Here is a 10,035-nt window from a genome sequence, read left to right on the forward strand (position 1 = left end):
GTAAACTTTAGCACTGACATTTATACTTTAAGAAATGTTTATCTTGTAAAAATTTCTAGCAATGACCTATAAATAATGACCACATCTTTAAATACTTCATAAAATAGTAATAATTTATCAAGAGTTTTAAATCCTTTCCCTCTGCCTACCTCAGTTCCTCATCAGAAAAATGTGAAAAAATGTAATTGATGCTCTTTAAGGTTCTTTTCATCTGTGGGGCACTCTTGAATCTGGCTAGAATCTGAAGTACGTGGTTCTAATCCTCACTGACTTCTACTCAAAGCTTATGCAGTCAGGTACCTGGCAATATGTAAATCATAAATAGAACTTTCTGGAACACATACTTACATTAAAATTAAATTAAATATTTCCTTTCCTTTCTTGAATTAAAATTTAATGGACTCACTTGGACTGTGAGCTCCTTATTCACCTTCTGTATCCTCAATGCCCAACACAACATATAGTATATAGTAGGTACTTCATAATTACTAATTTTCCAACAATGGCTACCACTTTTTGAGCATCTACTCTTTAAAAGACATTTTAAAATAGGGTTTCTAAAATCCTCACAACAGTCCTGCAAGGGCAGTATTTTTACATTTATAATCTAAGTAAAATTGGGCTGCCTGTAGGTCAGTTTCAGCATAGTGTCACATCCAAAATAAACACAAATCCAAACCCAACGACATTAAGAAATTGTGTAGGTCTTTAGTGAAGTCAATTACATTGTAAAACGTACAGCAGAAACTCCCTGTACCTGTCTTCCTAAAATCTCATAGCACCACAAAGATCCCCAATCTCCACCTTTTCCAAACTCCCAAACAAAACTCTTGCCTCCTCCCAATTCTAGTTCACCCCATTCGGTTCTCTTCTGTCCTTTGGGGAGTGGCCTCATGCCCTGCATGACCTAAATTGGTTGAAAAGTTTAACCTCTTCAAGCTCTCCAGTTTTCCCCAGTGTCCATTGATTTTCCCAAGTACACGCTGCAAGAATTGATCGCACTACCATTTGGACGCAGTCCTCTGATCCAGAGCCAGTGTCATTCCACAACACCATGCAATGGCTGTGCTTTGCACTGCTTATGCAAAGCTGCTCTGTCATGGATAAATATCCATTAACCTGCCTCCAAACCACCTGAAGAAGTCCTTAAAAATACTTCTGCTCCTCACTGTGAGTCAGTGTCCTAGGGTGAGACCCAAGATTCCATATTTTTAACAAGCTTTCCAGGTGATGCTGAGGCATAGTCAGGTTTTGAAGCACTACTTTATACTGCAAAGGCTTTAGAATTGAGCTACAGAGTAGCTCATGCCCATAGGAACAGGAACATTCTGCCCATTTTAATGTTTAATCTTCCCCTACAACATGATGTTCCAGACACACAGGCAGTCCTCAATGCCTGCACACCATGGGTTTAAAAAATGTTAGTGGTGTCGTGCAACTCAGAATGTATTCCCCAGAGAAACTGTGACTGGAGATCCTAGCAGGGCTGGGAGAGTGCTCCAGAGCTCTGCGTCCCTTCTCAAAGTGATTCTGTGAGAAGATATACATAGAAGTCTCCACTGGGGCTATCAGGAAAAATTTACCCCTGACCCCGATTCCACTCCTATCTCAGGAGCTGATGGCACGAGGGGAAATTCAGATGGTGACAGAGAGCAGAGAGCTCTAGTATTAAGGGGAAGAAGTCAGAAAAGGTGTCTTCTACAAAACCTACAGGAAGTAGACCCCCTGTAAGGAGGGATACAAACAGCAAGATTTTCAGGGCCCCTGCAGTGGCTTCTTACAGAGTCAGGGCTCTGACAGAGGGAGAAGGCATTCACTGGGCAGAAGAGGCATTTTGAGGAGGGGAAACAGGAGGGCCCAAGGCCTTAGATCCCTCAGGCAGCTGTAGCCAGGGATCCCGTCCAGGATCAGAAAGATTGGACAGACAGGCCTATCCCAAGGGCAAGCCTTTCCTCAAGCAAGTTCTCACTATAGAAGTTCCCTCTCCTGAGTCTTCCTCAAAGCTCTGCTCTCTTTGGAAAGCACTTCAGCATCAAGAGGCGCCATCAGAGACCCCTCTAAGGGTTTTAGTCACTGAAGAAAGAAGATTTGGCCTCATTATAAGGTAATCTTACCACACAGGTTCTGAAGACAGTTTGGGAGTGAGGACTAGTGTTATTTGAAACTCAATTGCATTACATGATTAGTAGCAATTCTTGTCAACAAACATTTATCAAATACTTACTGATGCACTAGGCCTGGGGAACATGTGGCAAGAGTGAATCAATCCTTGGCAGGGCATCGAGTACCGGAAATCAGAACACATGATCCGACAAGCATGAATGTCCTTATGAGTCTGCCGGAACAGAAAAATTGAATGCAGAACTACCTCAGGAATCCCAGACGTTTACTTGCTCAAAATAAGGCTGGGAAGGTCAGTGGAATCATTGATCACAACAGTCAATGTGTGGTTAAATCCAGTGTCACTAAAATGTAAGTTCTGATCCAACATCAAACATGGGTTCTGTACAGCCATATCTTTACAAGGGAATGAGATTTCACCCAGGGACTTCCCTATGGGACTTCCACAGCACATTGACAAATCAACACAATCACCTCTTGGGTTAGCTACAGGGACATGCACGGGGGTAACTTTTTTGTTGTTGTTACTTTATGATCCTCTACTTCTCATCCTTCCAAGTATACTCCCCTCATCCTTTTTGTAGTGTCCCTGCCTTTGATGTTGTTTCGAATGGACTGACATTGTCCTTCCTCTCCAAGAGTGCTCTGCAGAGTTAATTTAGGCAGTAGAATCCTTTTAGCAAAACAAAGCTTCCATGCAACTTCAATATTTTAAACATATAAACCCAGATCTCTGGGTCTCTGTCCTGTCTAGACCCTGTCCACCCTCAGAAGCAACCCTGACACCTTAGGAACATAGCTGCTCTAAAACACTAATCAGTACCAATTCTTGCCTGTGAGGCAGAGACTGCGAATTACCATTCCAGTACCACTTTCTTCTTCTTCCTTGGTAACGGAATTCAAATTAGGGTGGGAATGAAACCAACTAAAAAACTACATTTCCCAGACTGTCTTCCTGCTAGGTAAAACCAGTCCTGTGACTAAAGTCTGGTCAATAAAATGTAAGTGGAACATATGGGACTACAAAAAGACTCCTTAAAACTGAGAGTTGTGCCCTTTCTGTCTTTCTATTCTTCTTCCTTCATGCTGCCTTGAGTATGAGTATTATGACTAGAACTTCAGCAGCCATCTTGGACCATTACATTACTTTAAATGTGGTGTCTATGATCTAGAGAATATGGGGCAGAAAAGACAGAATCTGGGTCTGGATGACTTCATGTCACTGTTATTCCAGTTACACCCTGCCTGCCTCTGGACTTCTTTTTAGGTAAGAGAATAAGCCCTGTATGTTTGATGCAATGTTGTTTTGGTTTTTCCAAAGTATGCAGCCATATCAAGTCCTAAATGATACAGAATCTGTCCATAGTTAACTTTTCCAGTGAAAACTTCCACTGCAGGTCTCTTCTTCTTCTTTTTTTTTGCAACGGAGTCTTGCACTGTTGCCCAGGCTGGAGTGCAGTGGTGCGATCTCGGCTCACTGCAAGCTCCGCCTCCTGGGTTCACACCATTCTCCTGCCTCAGCCTCCCGAGCAGCTGGGACTACAGGCACCTGCCACCATGCCTGGCTAATTTTTTGTACTTTTAGTAGAGACCGGGTTTCACCATGTTAGCCAGGATGGTCTCAATCTCCTGACCTCGTGATCCACCTGCCTCAGCCTCCCAAAGTGCTGGGATTACAGGCGTGAGATGCCGTGCCCGGCCAGGTCTCTTCTTATATACTATATTTGGAAAAGAAAAATTATTAAGAACTAAGAACGTACAGCCATTATGGTATATACTATATGGATCAGATTTGTTTATAAAATTAATAATAATAGCTAGTGTTTACCGAGTGCTTGCTGTGTGTCAGGCTATCTGTAAGCACTTGTGCATACATTATTTTATTTAATGCTCAAATTAACCACATAAAGTAAGTAATATAATGGACAGTTTTCCAACGGGGAATAAAACGAGTCTGAGAGGAGTTAATAACTTGCCTAAAGTCACACAGCTAGTTAGTTGCCCAGCAGAGATTTGAGATTACATCTCTCTTCTGTAACAAGCTCCAAATATAAGGGGACTTACAGTCTAAGCAAAATAAGTGAGTAGATAAAAGGAACTTTTGAATTACTTTATAATAAAGACAATTTAAGCAGTGTACTTTATCCTAAGATTTAAATTATGTTTACTTTCATGATCTAAACTTTAGATTGAAAAGTTCTGAAATCAAACTGACTTGGATACAAATCCTTGCTCTATGTCTTCCCAGAAGTGTGATCTTGGGCAAAATTCATCAGCTTCTCTGAGCCTCTGGCTGTCATGCACAGTAAGGTGTGAACTGATGAGATAATGTATAAGAAGTTTATGATACACCTGCAATGATGAAGAAGCTATTATCAATTTCATGACACAGGCAAGGTGAAATGAGAAAAATGAGGTAAGAATCAATCGACTTGTTTTATGGAAGAATTTGAAAATAACTCTTTGGAGAGCTGGCATAGAATAGTAAAATGTTTATGATGTTTTAGTGCACATTGACAGTGAGAGGCTGAGCAAGATACTTCCTCTTTAGTCTCAGTTTTATCATCTGTAAAGTGGGAAAAACAGTATTTTCTACACAAGGTCATTGAAAGAAAGAAATGATTACTGCAAAGTGCTACACCACATTATCATTAGTAACCTCCACTAGCCCTTGCCGCTTCTTAGTTTTTCCACATGAAGTGATAAAATGTCTATCTCCCTTTCTTGTTTTTCACCTTTCAACCTATTACGGGGATTTCTTTCATACTATAAAAAATCAGTCACAACACTTATGATTCAGAAATGTTAACCCTAATAAATGTAAAAGAATAAGAATTAGATGATAGAGAAAAAACAGTGGCAAGCACACAAGAATGGTAGTTTTTATAGGAAAAGTGATAATTACTAAAATTATAAAGTCTGTTAGACTGCATCAAAACTTAAAACTTTTATGCCTCAAAAGACACAATGAACAGAGTGGAAAAGTGACATACAAAATGGGAGAAAATATTTGCAAATTATGTATCTGATTGAGGAGTTGATATCCAGAATACATAAAGAACTCCTACAACCCAACAATGACAAAAAACCAAATACCTTGATTTAAAAATAGGGAAAGGACTTCAACAGACACTTCTCCAAAAAAGACTCACAAACAGCCAACAAGTATATAAAAAGATATTCAACATCACTAATTATTAGGGAAACGTAAATTGAAACTACCATGAGGTATCACCACAAAGCCATTAGAATGGCTACTGTCAACAAAGAAAAAAAAAAACAGAAAACAACAAGTGTTGGTGAGGATGTGGAGAAATTGGAACCTTTGTGCTTTATTGCTAGGAATGTAAAATGGTGCAGCCCATCAAAAAGCTAATCTACCACAATCACCAAATAGGCTTTATCCCTGGGAGGCAAGGTTGGCTCAACATATGCAAATCAATAAATGCAATTCATCACATAAACAGAACTAAAGACAAAAAAACCACATGATTATCTCAATAGATGCAGAGAAGGCTTTCGATAAAATTCAACACCACTTCATTAAAAACTCTCAATAAATTAGGTATTGAAGGAACATACCTCAAAATAATAAAAGCCATCTATGACAAGCCCACAGCCAGCATCATACAGAATGGGCAAAAGCTAGAAGCACTTCCCTTGAAAACTGACACAAACCAAGGATACCTTCTCTTACCACGTCTATTCAACATGGTATTAGAAGTCCTGGCCAGGGCAATCAGGCAAGAGAAAGAAGTAAAGGCATCCAAAATGGAAGAGAGGAAGTCAAACTAGCTGTGTTTGCAGATGACATGATCCCATATCTAGAAAACCCCATAGTCTCAAAAGCTCCTTCAGCTGATAAATAACTTTGGCAAAGTTTCAGGTTATAAGATCCACATACAGAAATCACCAGCATTCCTATACACCAACAACAGCCAAGCCAAGAGCCAAATCAAGAACACAATCTCATTCACAACTGCCACAAAAATAATAAAATACCTAGGAATACAGCTAACCAAGGAGGTGACAGATCTCTACAATGAGAATTACAAAACACTGCTCAAAGAAATCAGAGGTGACAAACAAATAGAAAAACATTCCATGCTCACAGATAGGAAGAATCAATATCATTAAAATGGCCAGACTGCCCAAAGCAATTTAAAGATTCAATGCTATTCCTATCAAACTACCAGTGTCATTCTTCACAGAGCTAGAAATAACTTTTAAAATTCACATGGAACAAAAAAAGGAACTCAAATAGCCAAGGCAATCCCAAGCAAAAAGAACAAAGCTGGAGGCATCATACTACCTGACTTCAAACTATACTACAGGTCTATAGTAACCAAAATAGAATGGTACTGGTACAAAAACAGACATATAGACCAATGGAACAGAATAGAAAGCCCAGAAATAAGGCTGCACACCTACAACCACTGACCTTTGACAAAGCTGACAAAAACAAGCAATGGGGAAAGGACTCCCTGCTCAATAAATGGTGCTGGGATCTGGCTAGCCATATGCAGAAGATTGAAACTGAACCCCTTCATTACACCATGTACAAAAATCAACTCAAGATGGATTAAAAAACTTAAATGTAGAACTCAAAACTATAAAAACCCTAGAAGAAAACCTGGGCAATACCATCCTAGATATAGGAATGAGCAAAGATTTCATGACAAAGACACCAAAAGCAACTGCAACAAAAGCAAAAATTGACAAGTGGGATCTAGTTAAACTTAAGAGCTTCTGCACAGCAAAAGAAACTATCAACAAAGCAAATAGTCAACCTACAGAACGGGAGAAAACTTTTGCAACCTATGCATTTAACAAAGGTCTAACATCCAGCATCTATAAGGAACTTAAACAAATTTACAAGAAAAAAACAAACACCCCTATTAAAAAGTGGGAAAGGACACGAACAGGCACTAAAAAAGAAGACACACATGTGGCCAAGAAACATATGAAAAAAAGTTCAATATTACTGATCATTAGAGAAAAGCAAATCAAAACCACACCAGTCAGAATGACTATTATTAAAAAGTCAGTAAACAACAGATGGGGACGTTGAGAGAACGAGGAGGAAGGAGAGAAAATGGCGTCCACGGATTGCAGTACCTTTAGCCAAGCTGCAGCACAGCAGGGCTACAATGCTTACACCGCCCAGCCCACTCAAGGATATGCACAGACCACCAACGCATATGGGCAACAAAGCTATGGAACCTATGGACAGCCCACTGATGTCAGCTGTATCCAGGCTCAGACTACTGCAACCTATGGGCAGACCGCCTATGCAACTTCTTATGGACAGCCTCCCACTGGTTATACTACTCCAACTGCCCCCAGGCATACAGCCAGCCTGTCCAGGGGTATGGCACTGGTGCTTATGATACCACCACTGCTACAGTTACCACCACCCAGGCCTCCTATGCAGCTCAATCTGCATATGGCACTCAGCCTGCTTATCCGGCCTATGGGCAGCAGCCAGCAGCCACTGCACCTACAAGACTGCAGGACGGAAACAAGCCCACTGAGACTAGTCAGCCTCAATCTAGCACAGGGGGTTACAACCAGCCCAGTCTAGGATATGGACAGAGTAACTACAGTTATCCCCAGGTACCTGGGAGCTACCCCCATGCAGCCAGTCACTGCACCTCCATCCTACCCTTCTACCAGCTATCCCTCTACACAGCCGACTACTTATGATCAGGGCAGTTACTCTCAGCAGAACACCTATGGGCAACAGAGCAGCTATGGACAGCAGAGTAGCTATGGTCAACAAAGCAGCTATGGGCAGCAGCCTCCCACTAGTTACCCATCCCAAACTTGATCCTACACCCAAGCTCCAAGTCAATATAGCTAACAGAGCAGCAGCTACGGGCAGCAGAGTTCATTCTCACAGGACCACCCCAGTAGCATGGGTGTTTATGGGCAGGAGTCTGGAGGATTTTCTGGACCAGGAGAGAACCGGAGCTTGAGTGGCCCTGATAACTGGGGCAGGGGAAGAGGGGGATTTGACTGTGGAGGCATGAGCAGAGGTGGGCGGGGAGGAGGACGTGGTAGAATGGGCAGCGCTAGAGAGTGAGGTGCCTTCAATAAGCCTGGTGGACCCATGGATGAAGGAACAGATCTTGATCTAGGCCCACCTGTAGATCCAGATGAAGACTCTGACAACAGTGCAATTTATATACAAGGATTAAATGACAATGTGACTCTAGATGATCTGGCAGACTTCTTTAAGCAGTGTGGGGTTGTTAAGATGAACAAGAGAACTGGGCAACCCATGATCCACATCTACCTGGACAAGGAAACAGGAAAGCCCAAAGGCAATGCCACAGTGTCCTATGAAGGCTCACCTACTGCCAAGGCTGCCATGGAATGGTTTGATGGGAAAGATTTTCAAGGGAACAAACTTAAAGTCTCTCTTGCTCAGAAGAGGCCTCCAATGAACAGTATGCGGGGTGGTATGCCACCCCGTGAGGGCAGAGGGATGCCACCACCACTCTGTGGAGGTCTAGGAGGCCCAGGAGGTCCTGGGGGACCCATGGGTCGCGTGGGAGGCCGTGGAGGAGATAGAGGAGGCCTCCCTCCAAGAGGACCCCAGGGTTCCCGAGGGAACCCCTCTGGAGGAGGAAACGTCTAGCACTAAGCTGGAGACTGGCAGTGTCGCAATCCGGGTTGTGGAAACCAGAACTTCGCCTGGAGAACAGAGTGCAACCAGTGTAAGGCCCCAAAGCCTGAAGGCTTCCTCCCGCCACCCTTCCCGCCCCTGGGTGGTGATAGTGACACAGGTGGCCCTGGTGGCATGCGGGGAGGAAGAGGTGGCCTCATAGATCATGGTGGTCCTGGTGGAATGTTCAGAGGTGGCTGTGGTGGAGACAGAGGTGGCTTCCGTGGTGGCCGGGGCATGGACCGAGGTGGCTTTGGTGGAGGAAGACGAGGTGTCCCTGGGGGGCCCCCTGGACCTTTGATGTAACCGATGGGAGGAAGAAGAGGAGGACGTGGAGGACCTGGAAAAATGGATAAAGGCGAGCACCATCAGGAGCGCAGAGATCAGCCCTACTAGATGCAAAGACCCCGCAGAGCTGCATTGACTACCAGATTTATTTTTTAAACCAGAAAATGTTTTAAATTTATAATTCCATATTTATAATGTTGACCACAACATTATGATTATTCCTTGTCTGTACTTTAGTATTTTTCACCATTTGTGAAGAAATATTAAAACAAGTTAAATGGAAAAAAAAAACAAAACAGATGCTGGTGAGGTTGTGGAGAAATGGGAATGCTTTCACACTGTTGGTGGGAGTGTAAATTACTTCAGCCATTCTGGAAGACAATGTGGTGATTCCTCAAAAACCTAGGAGCAGAAATATCATTTGACCCAGCAATCCCATTACTGGGTATATACCCATAGGAATATAAATCATTCTATCATAAAGACACATGCACATGTATGTTCACTGCAGCACTATTCACAATAGCAAAGACATGGAATCAACCTAAATGCCCATCAATGACAGATTAAATAAAGAAAATGTGGTACATATACACAATGGAATACTATGCAGCCATAAAAAAGAACTAGATCATGTCCTTTGTGGGAACATGGATAGAGCTGGAGGTCATTATCCTTAGCCAACTACTGCAGAAACAGAAAACCAAATACCATATGTTCTCATTTATAAGTTGGAGCTAAATGATGAGAATACGTGGACACAAAGAGGGAACAATAGACACTGGGGCCTACTTGAGGGTCAAGGGTGGGAGGAGGGAGAGGATCAGAAAAAATAACTGTTGGGTACTAGGCTTAATACATTGGTGATGGAATAATTGGTATAAAAAACCCCTGTAACACAAGTTTGCCTATAAAACAAACCTACACATGTACCCCCTGAACCTAAAAGTTTTTTT

General features: G+C 42.3%; 2 pseudogenes across 2 annotated transcripts; both read left to right on the forward strand.

Annotated features, from left to right (window-relative positions):
* Positions 1-7,189: 7,189 nt before the first annotated feature.
* On the forward strand, positions 7,190-9,360 carry LOC100601227 (annotated as a pseudogene). Its single transcript, XR_001116620.2, has one exon. The product of XR_001116620.2 is annotated as an RNA-binding protein EWS pseudogene (transcript).
* LOC115837611 lies at positions 7,840-9,360 on the forward strand (annotated as a pseudogene). The gene has a single exon (XR_004032620.1). The product of XR_004032620.1 is annotated as an RNA-binding protein EWS pseudogene (transcript).
* Positions 9,361-10,035: the final 675 nt, after the last annotated feature.

The sequence above is a fragment of the Nomascus leucogenys genome, chromosome 12 (assembly GCF_006542625.1).
Source record: "Nomascus leucogenys isolate Asia chromosome 12, Asia_NLE_v1, whole genome shotgun sequence".
Taxonomy (NCBI): Eukaryota; Metazoa; Chordata; class Mammalia; order Primates; family Hylobatidae; genus Nomascus; species Nomascus leucogenys.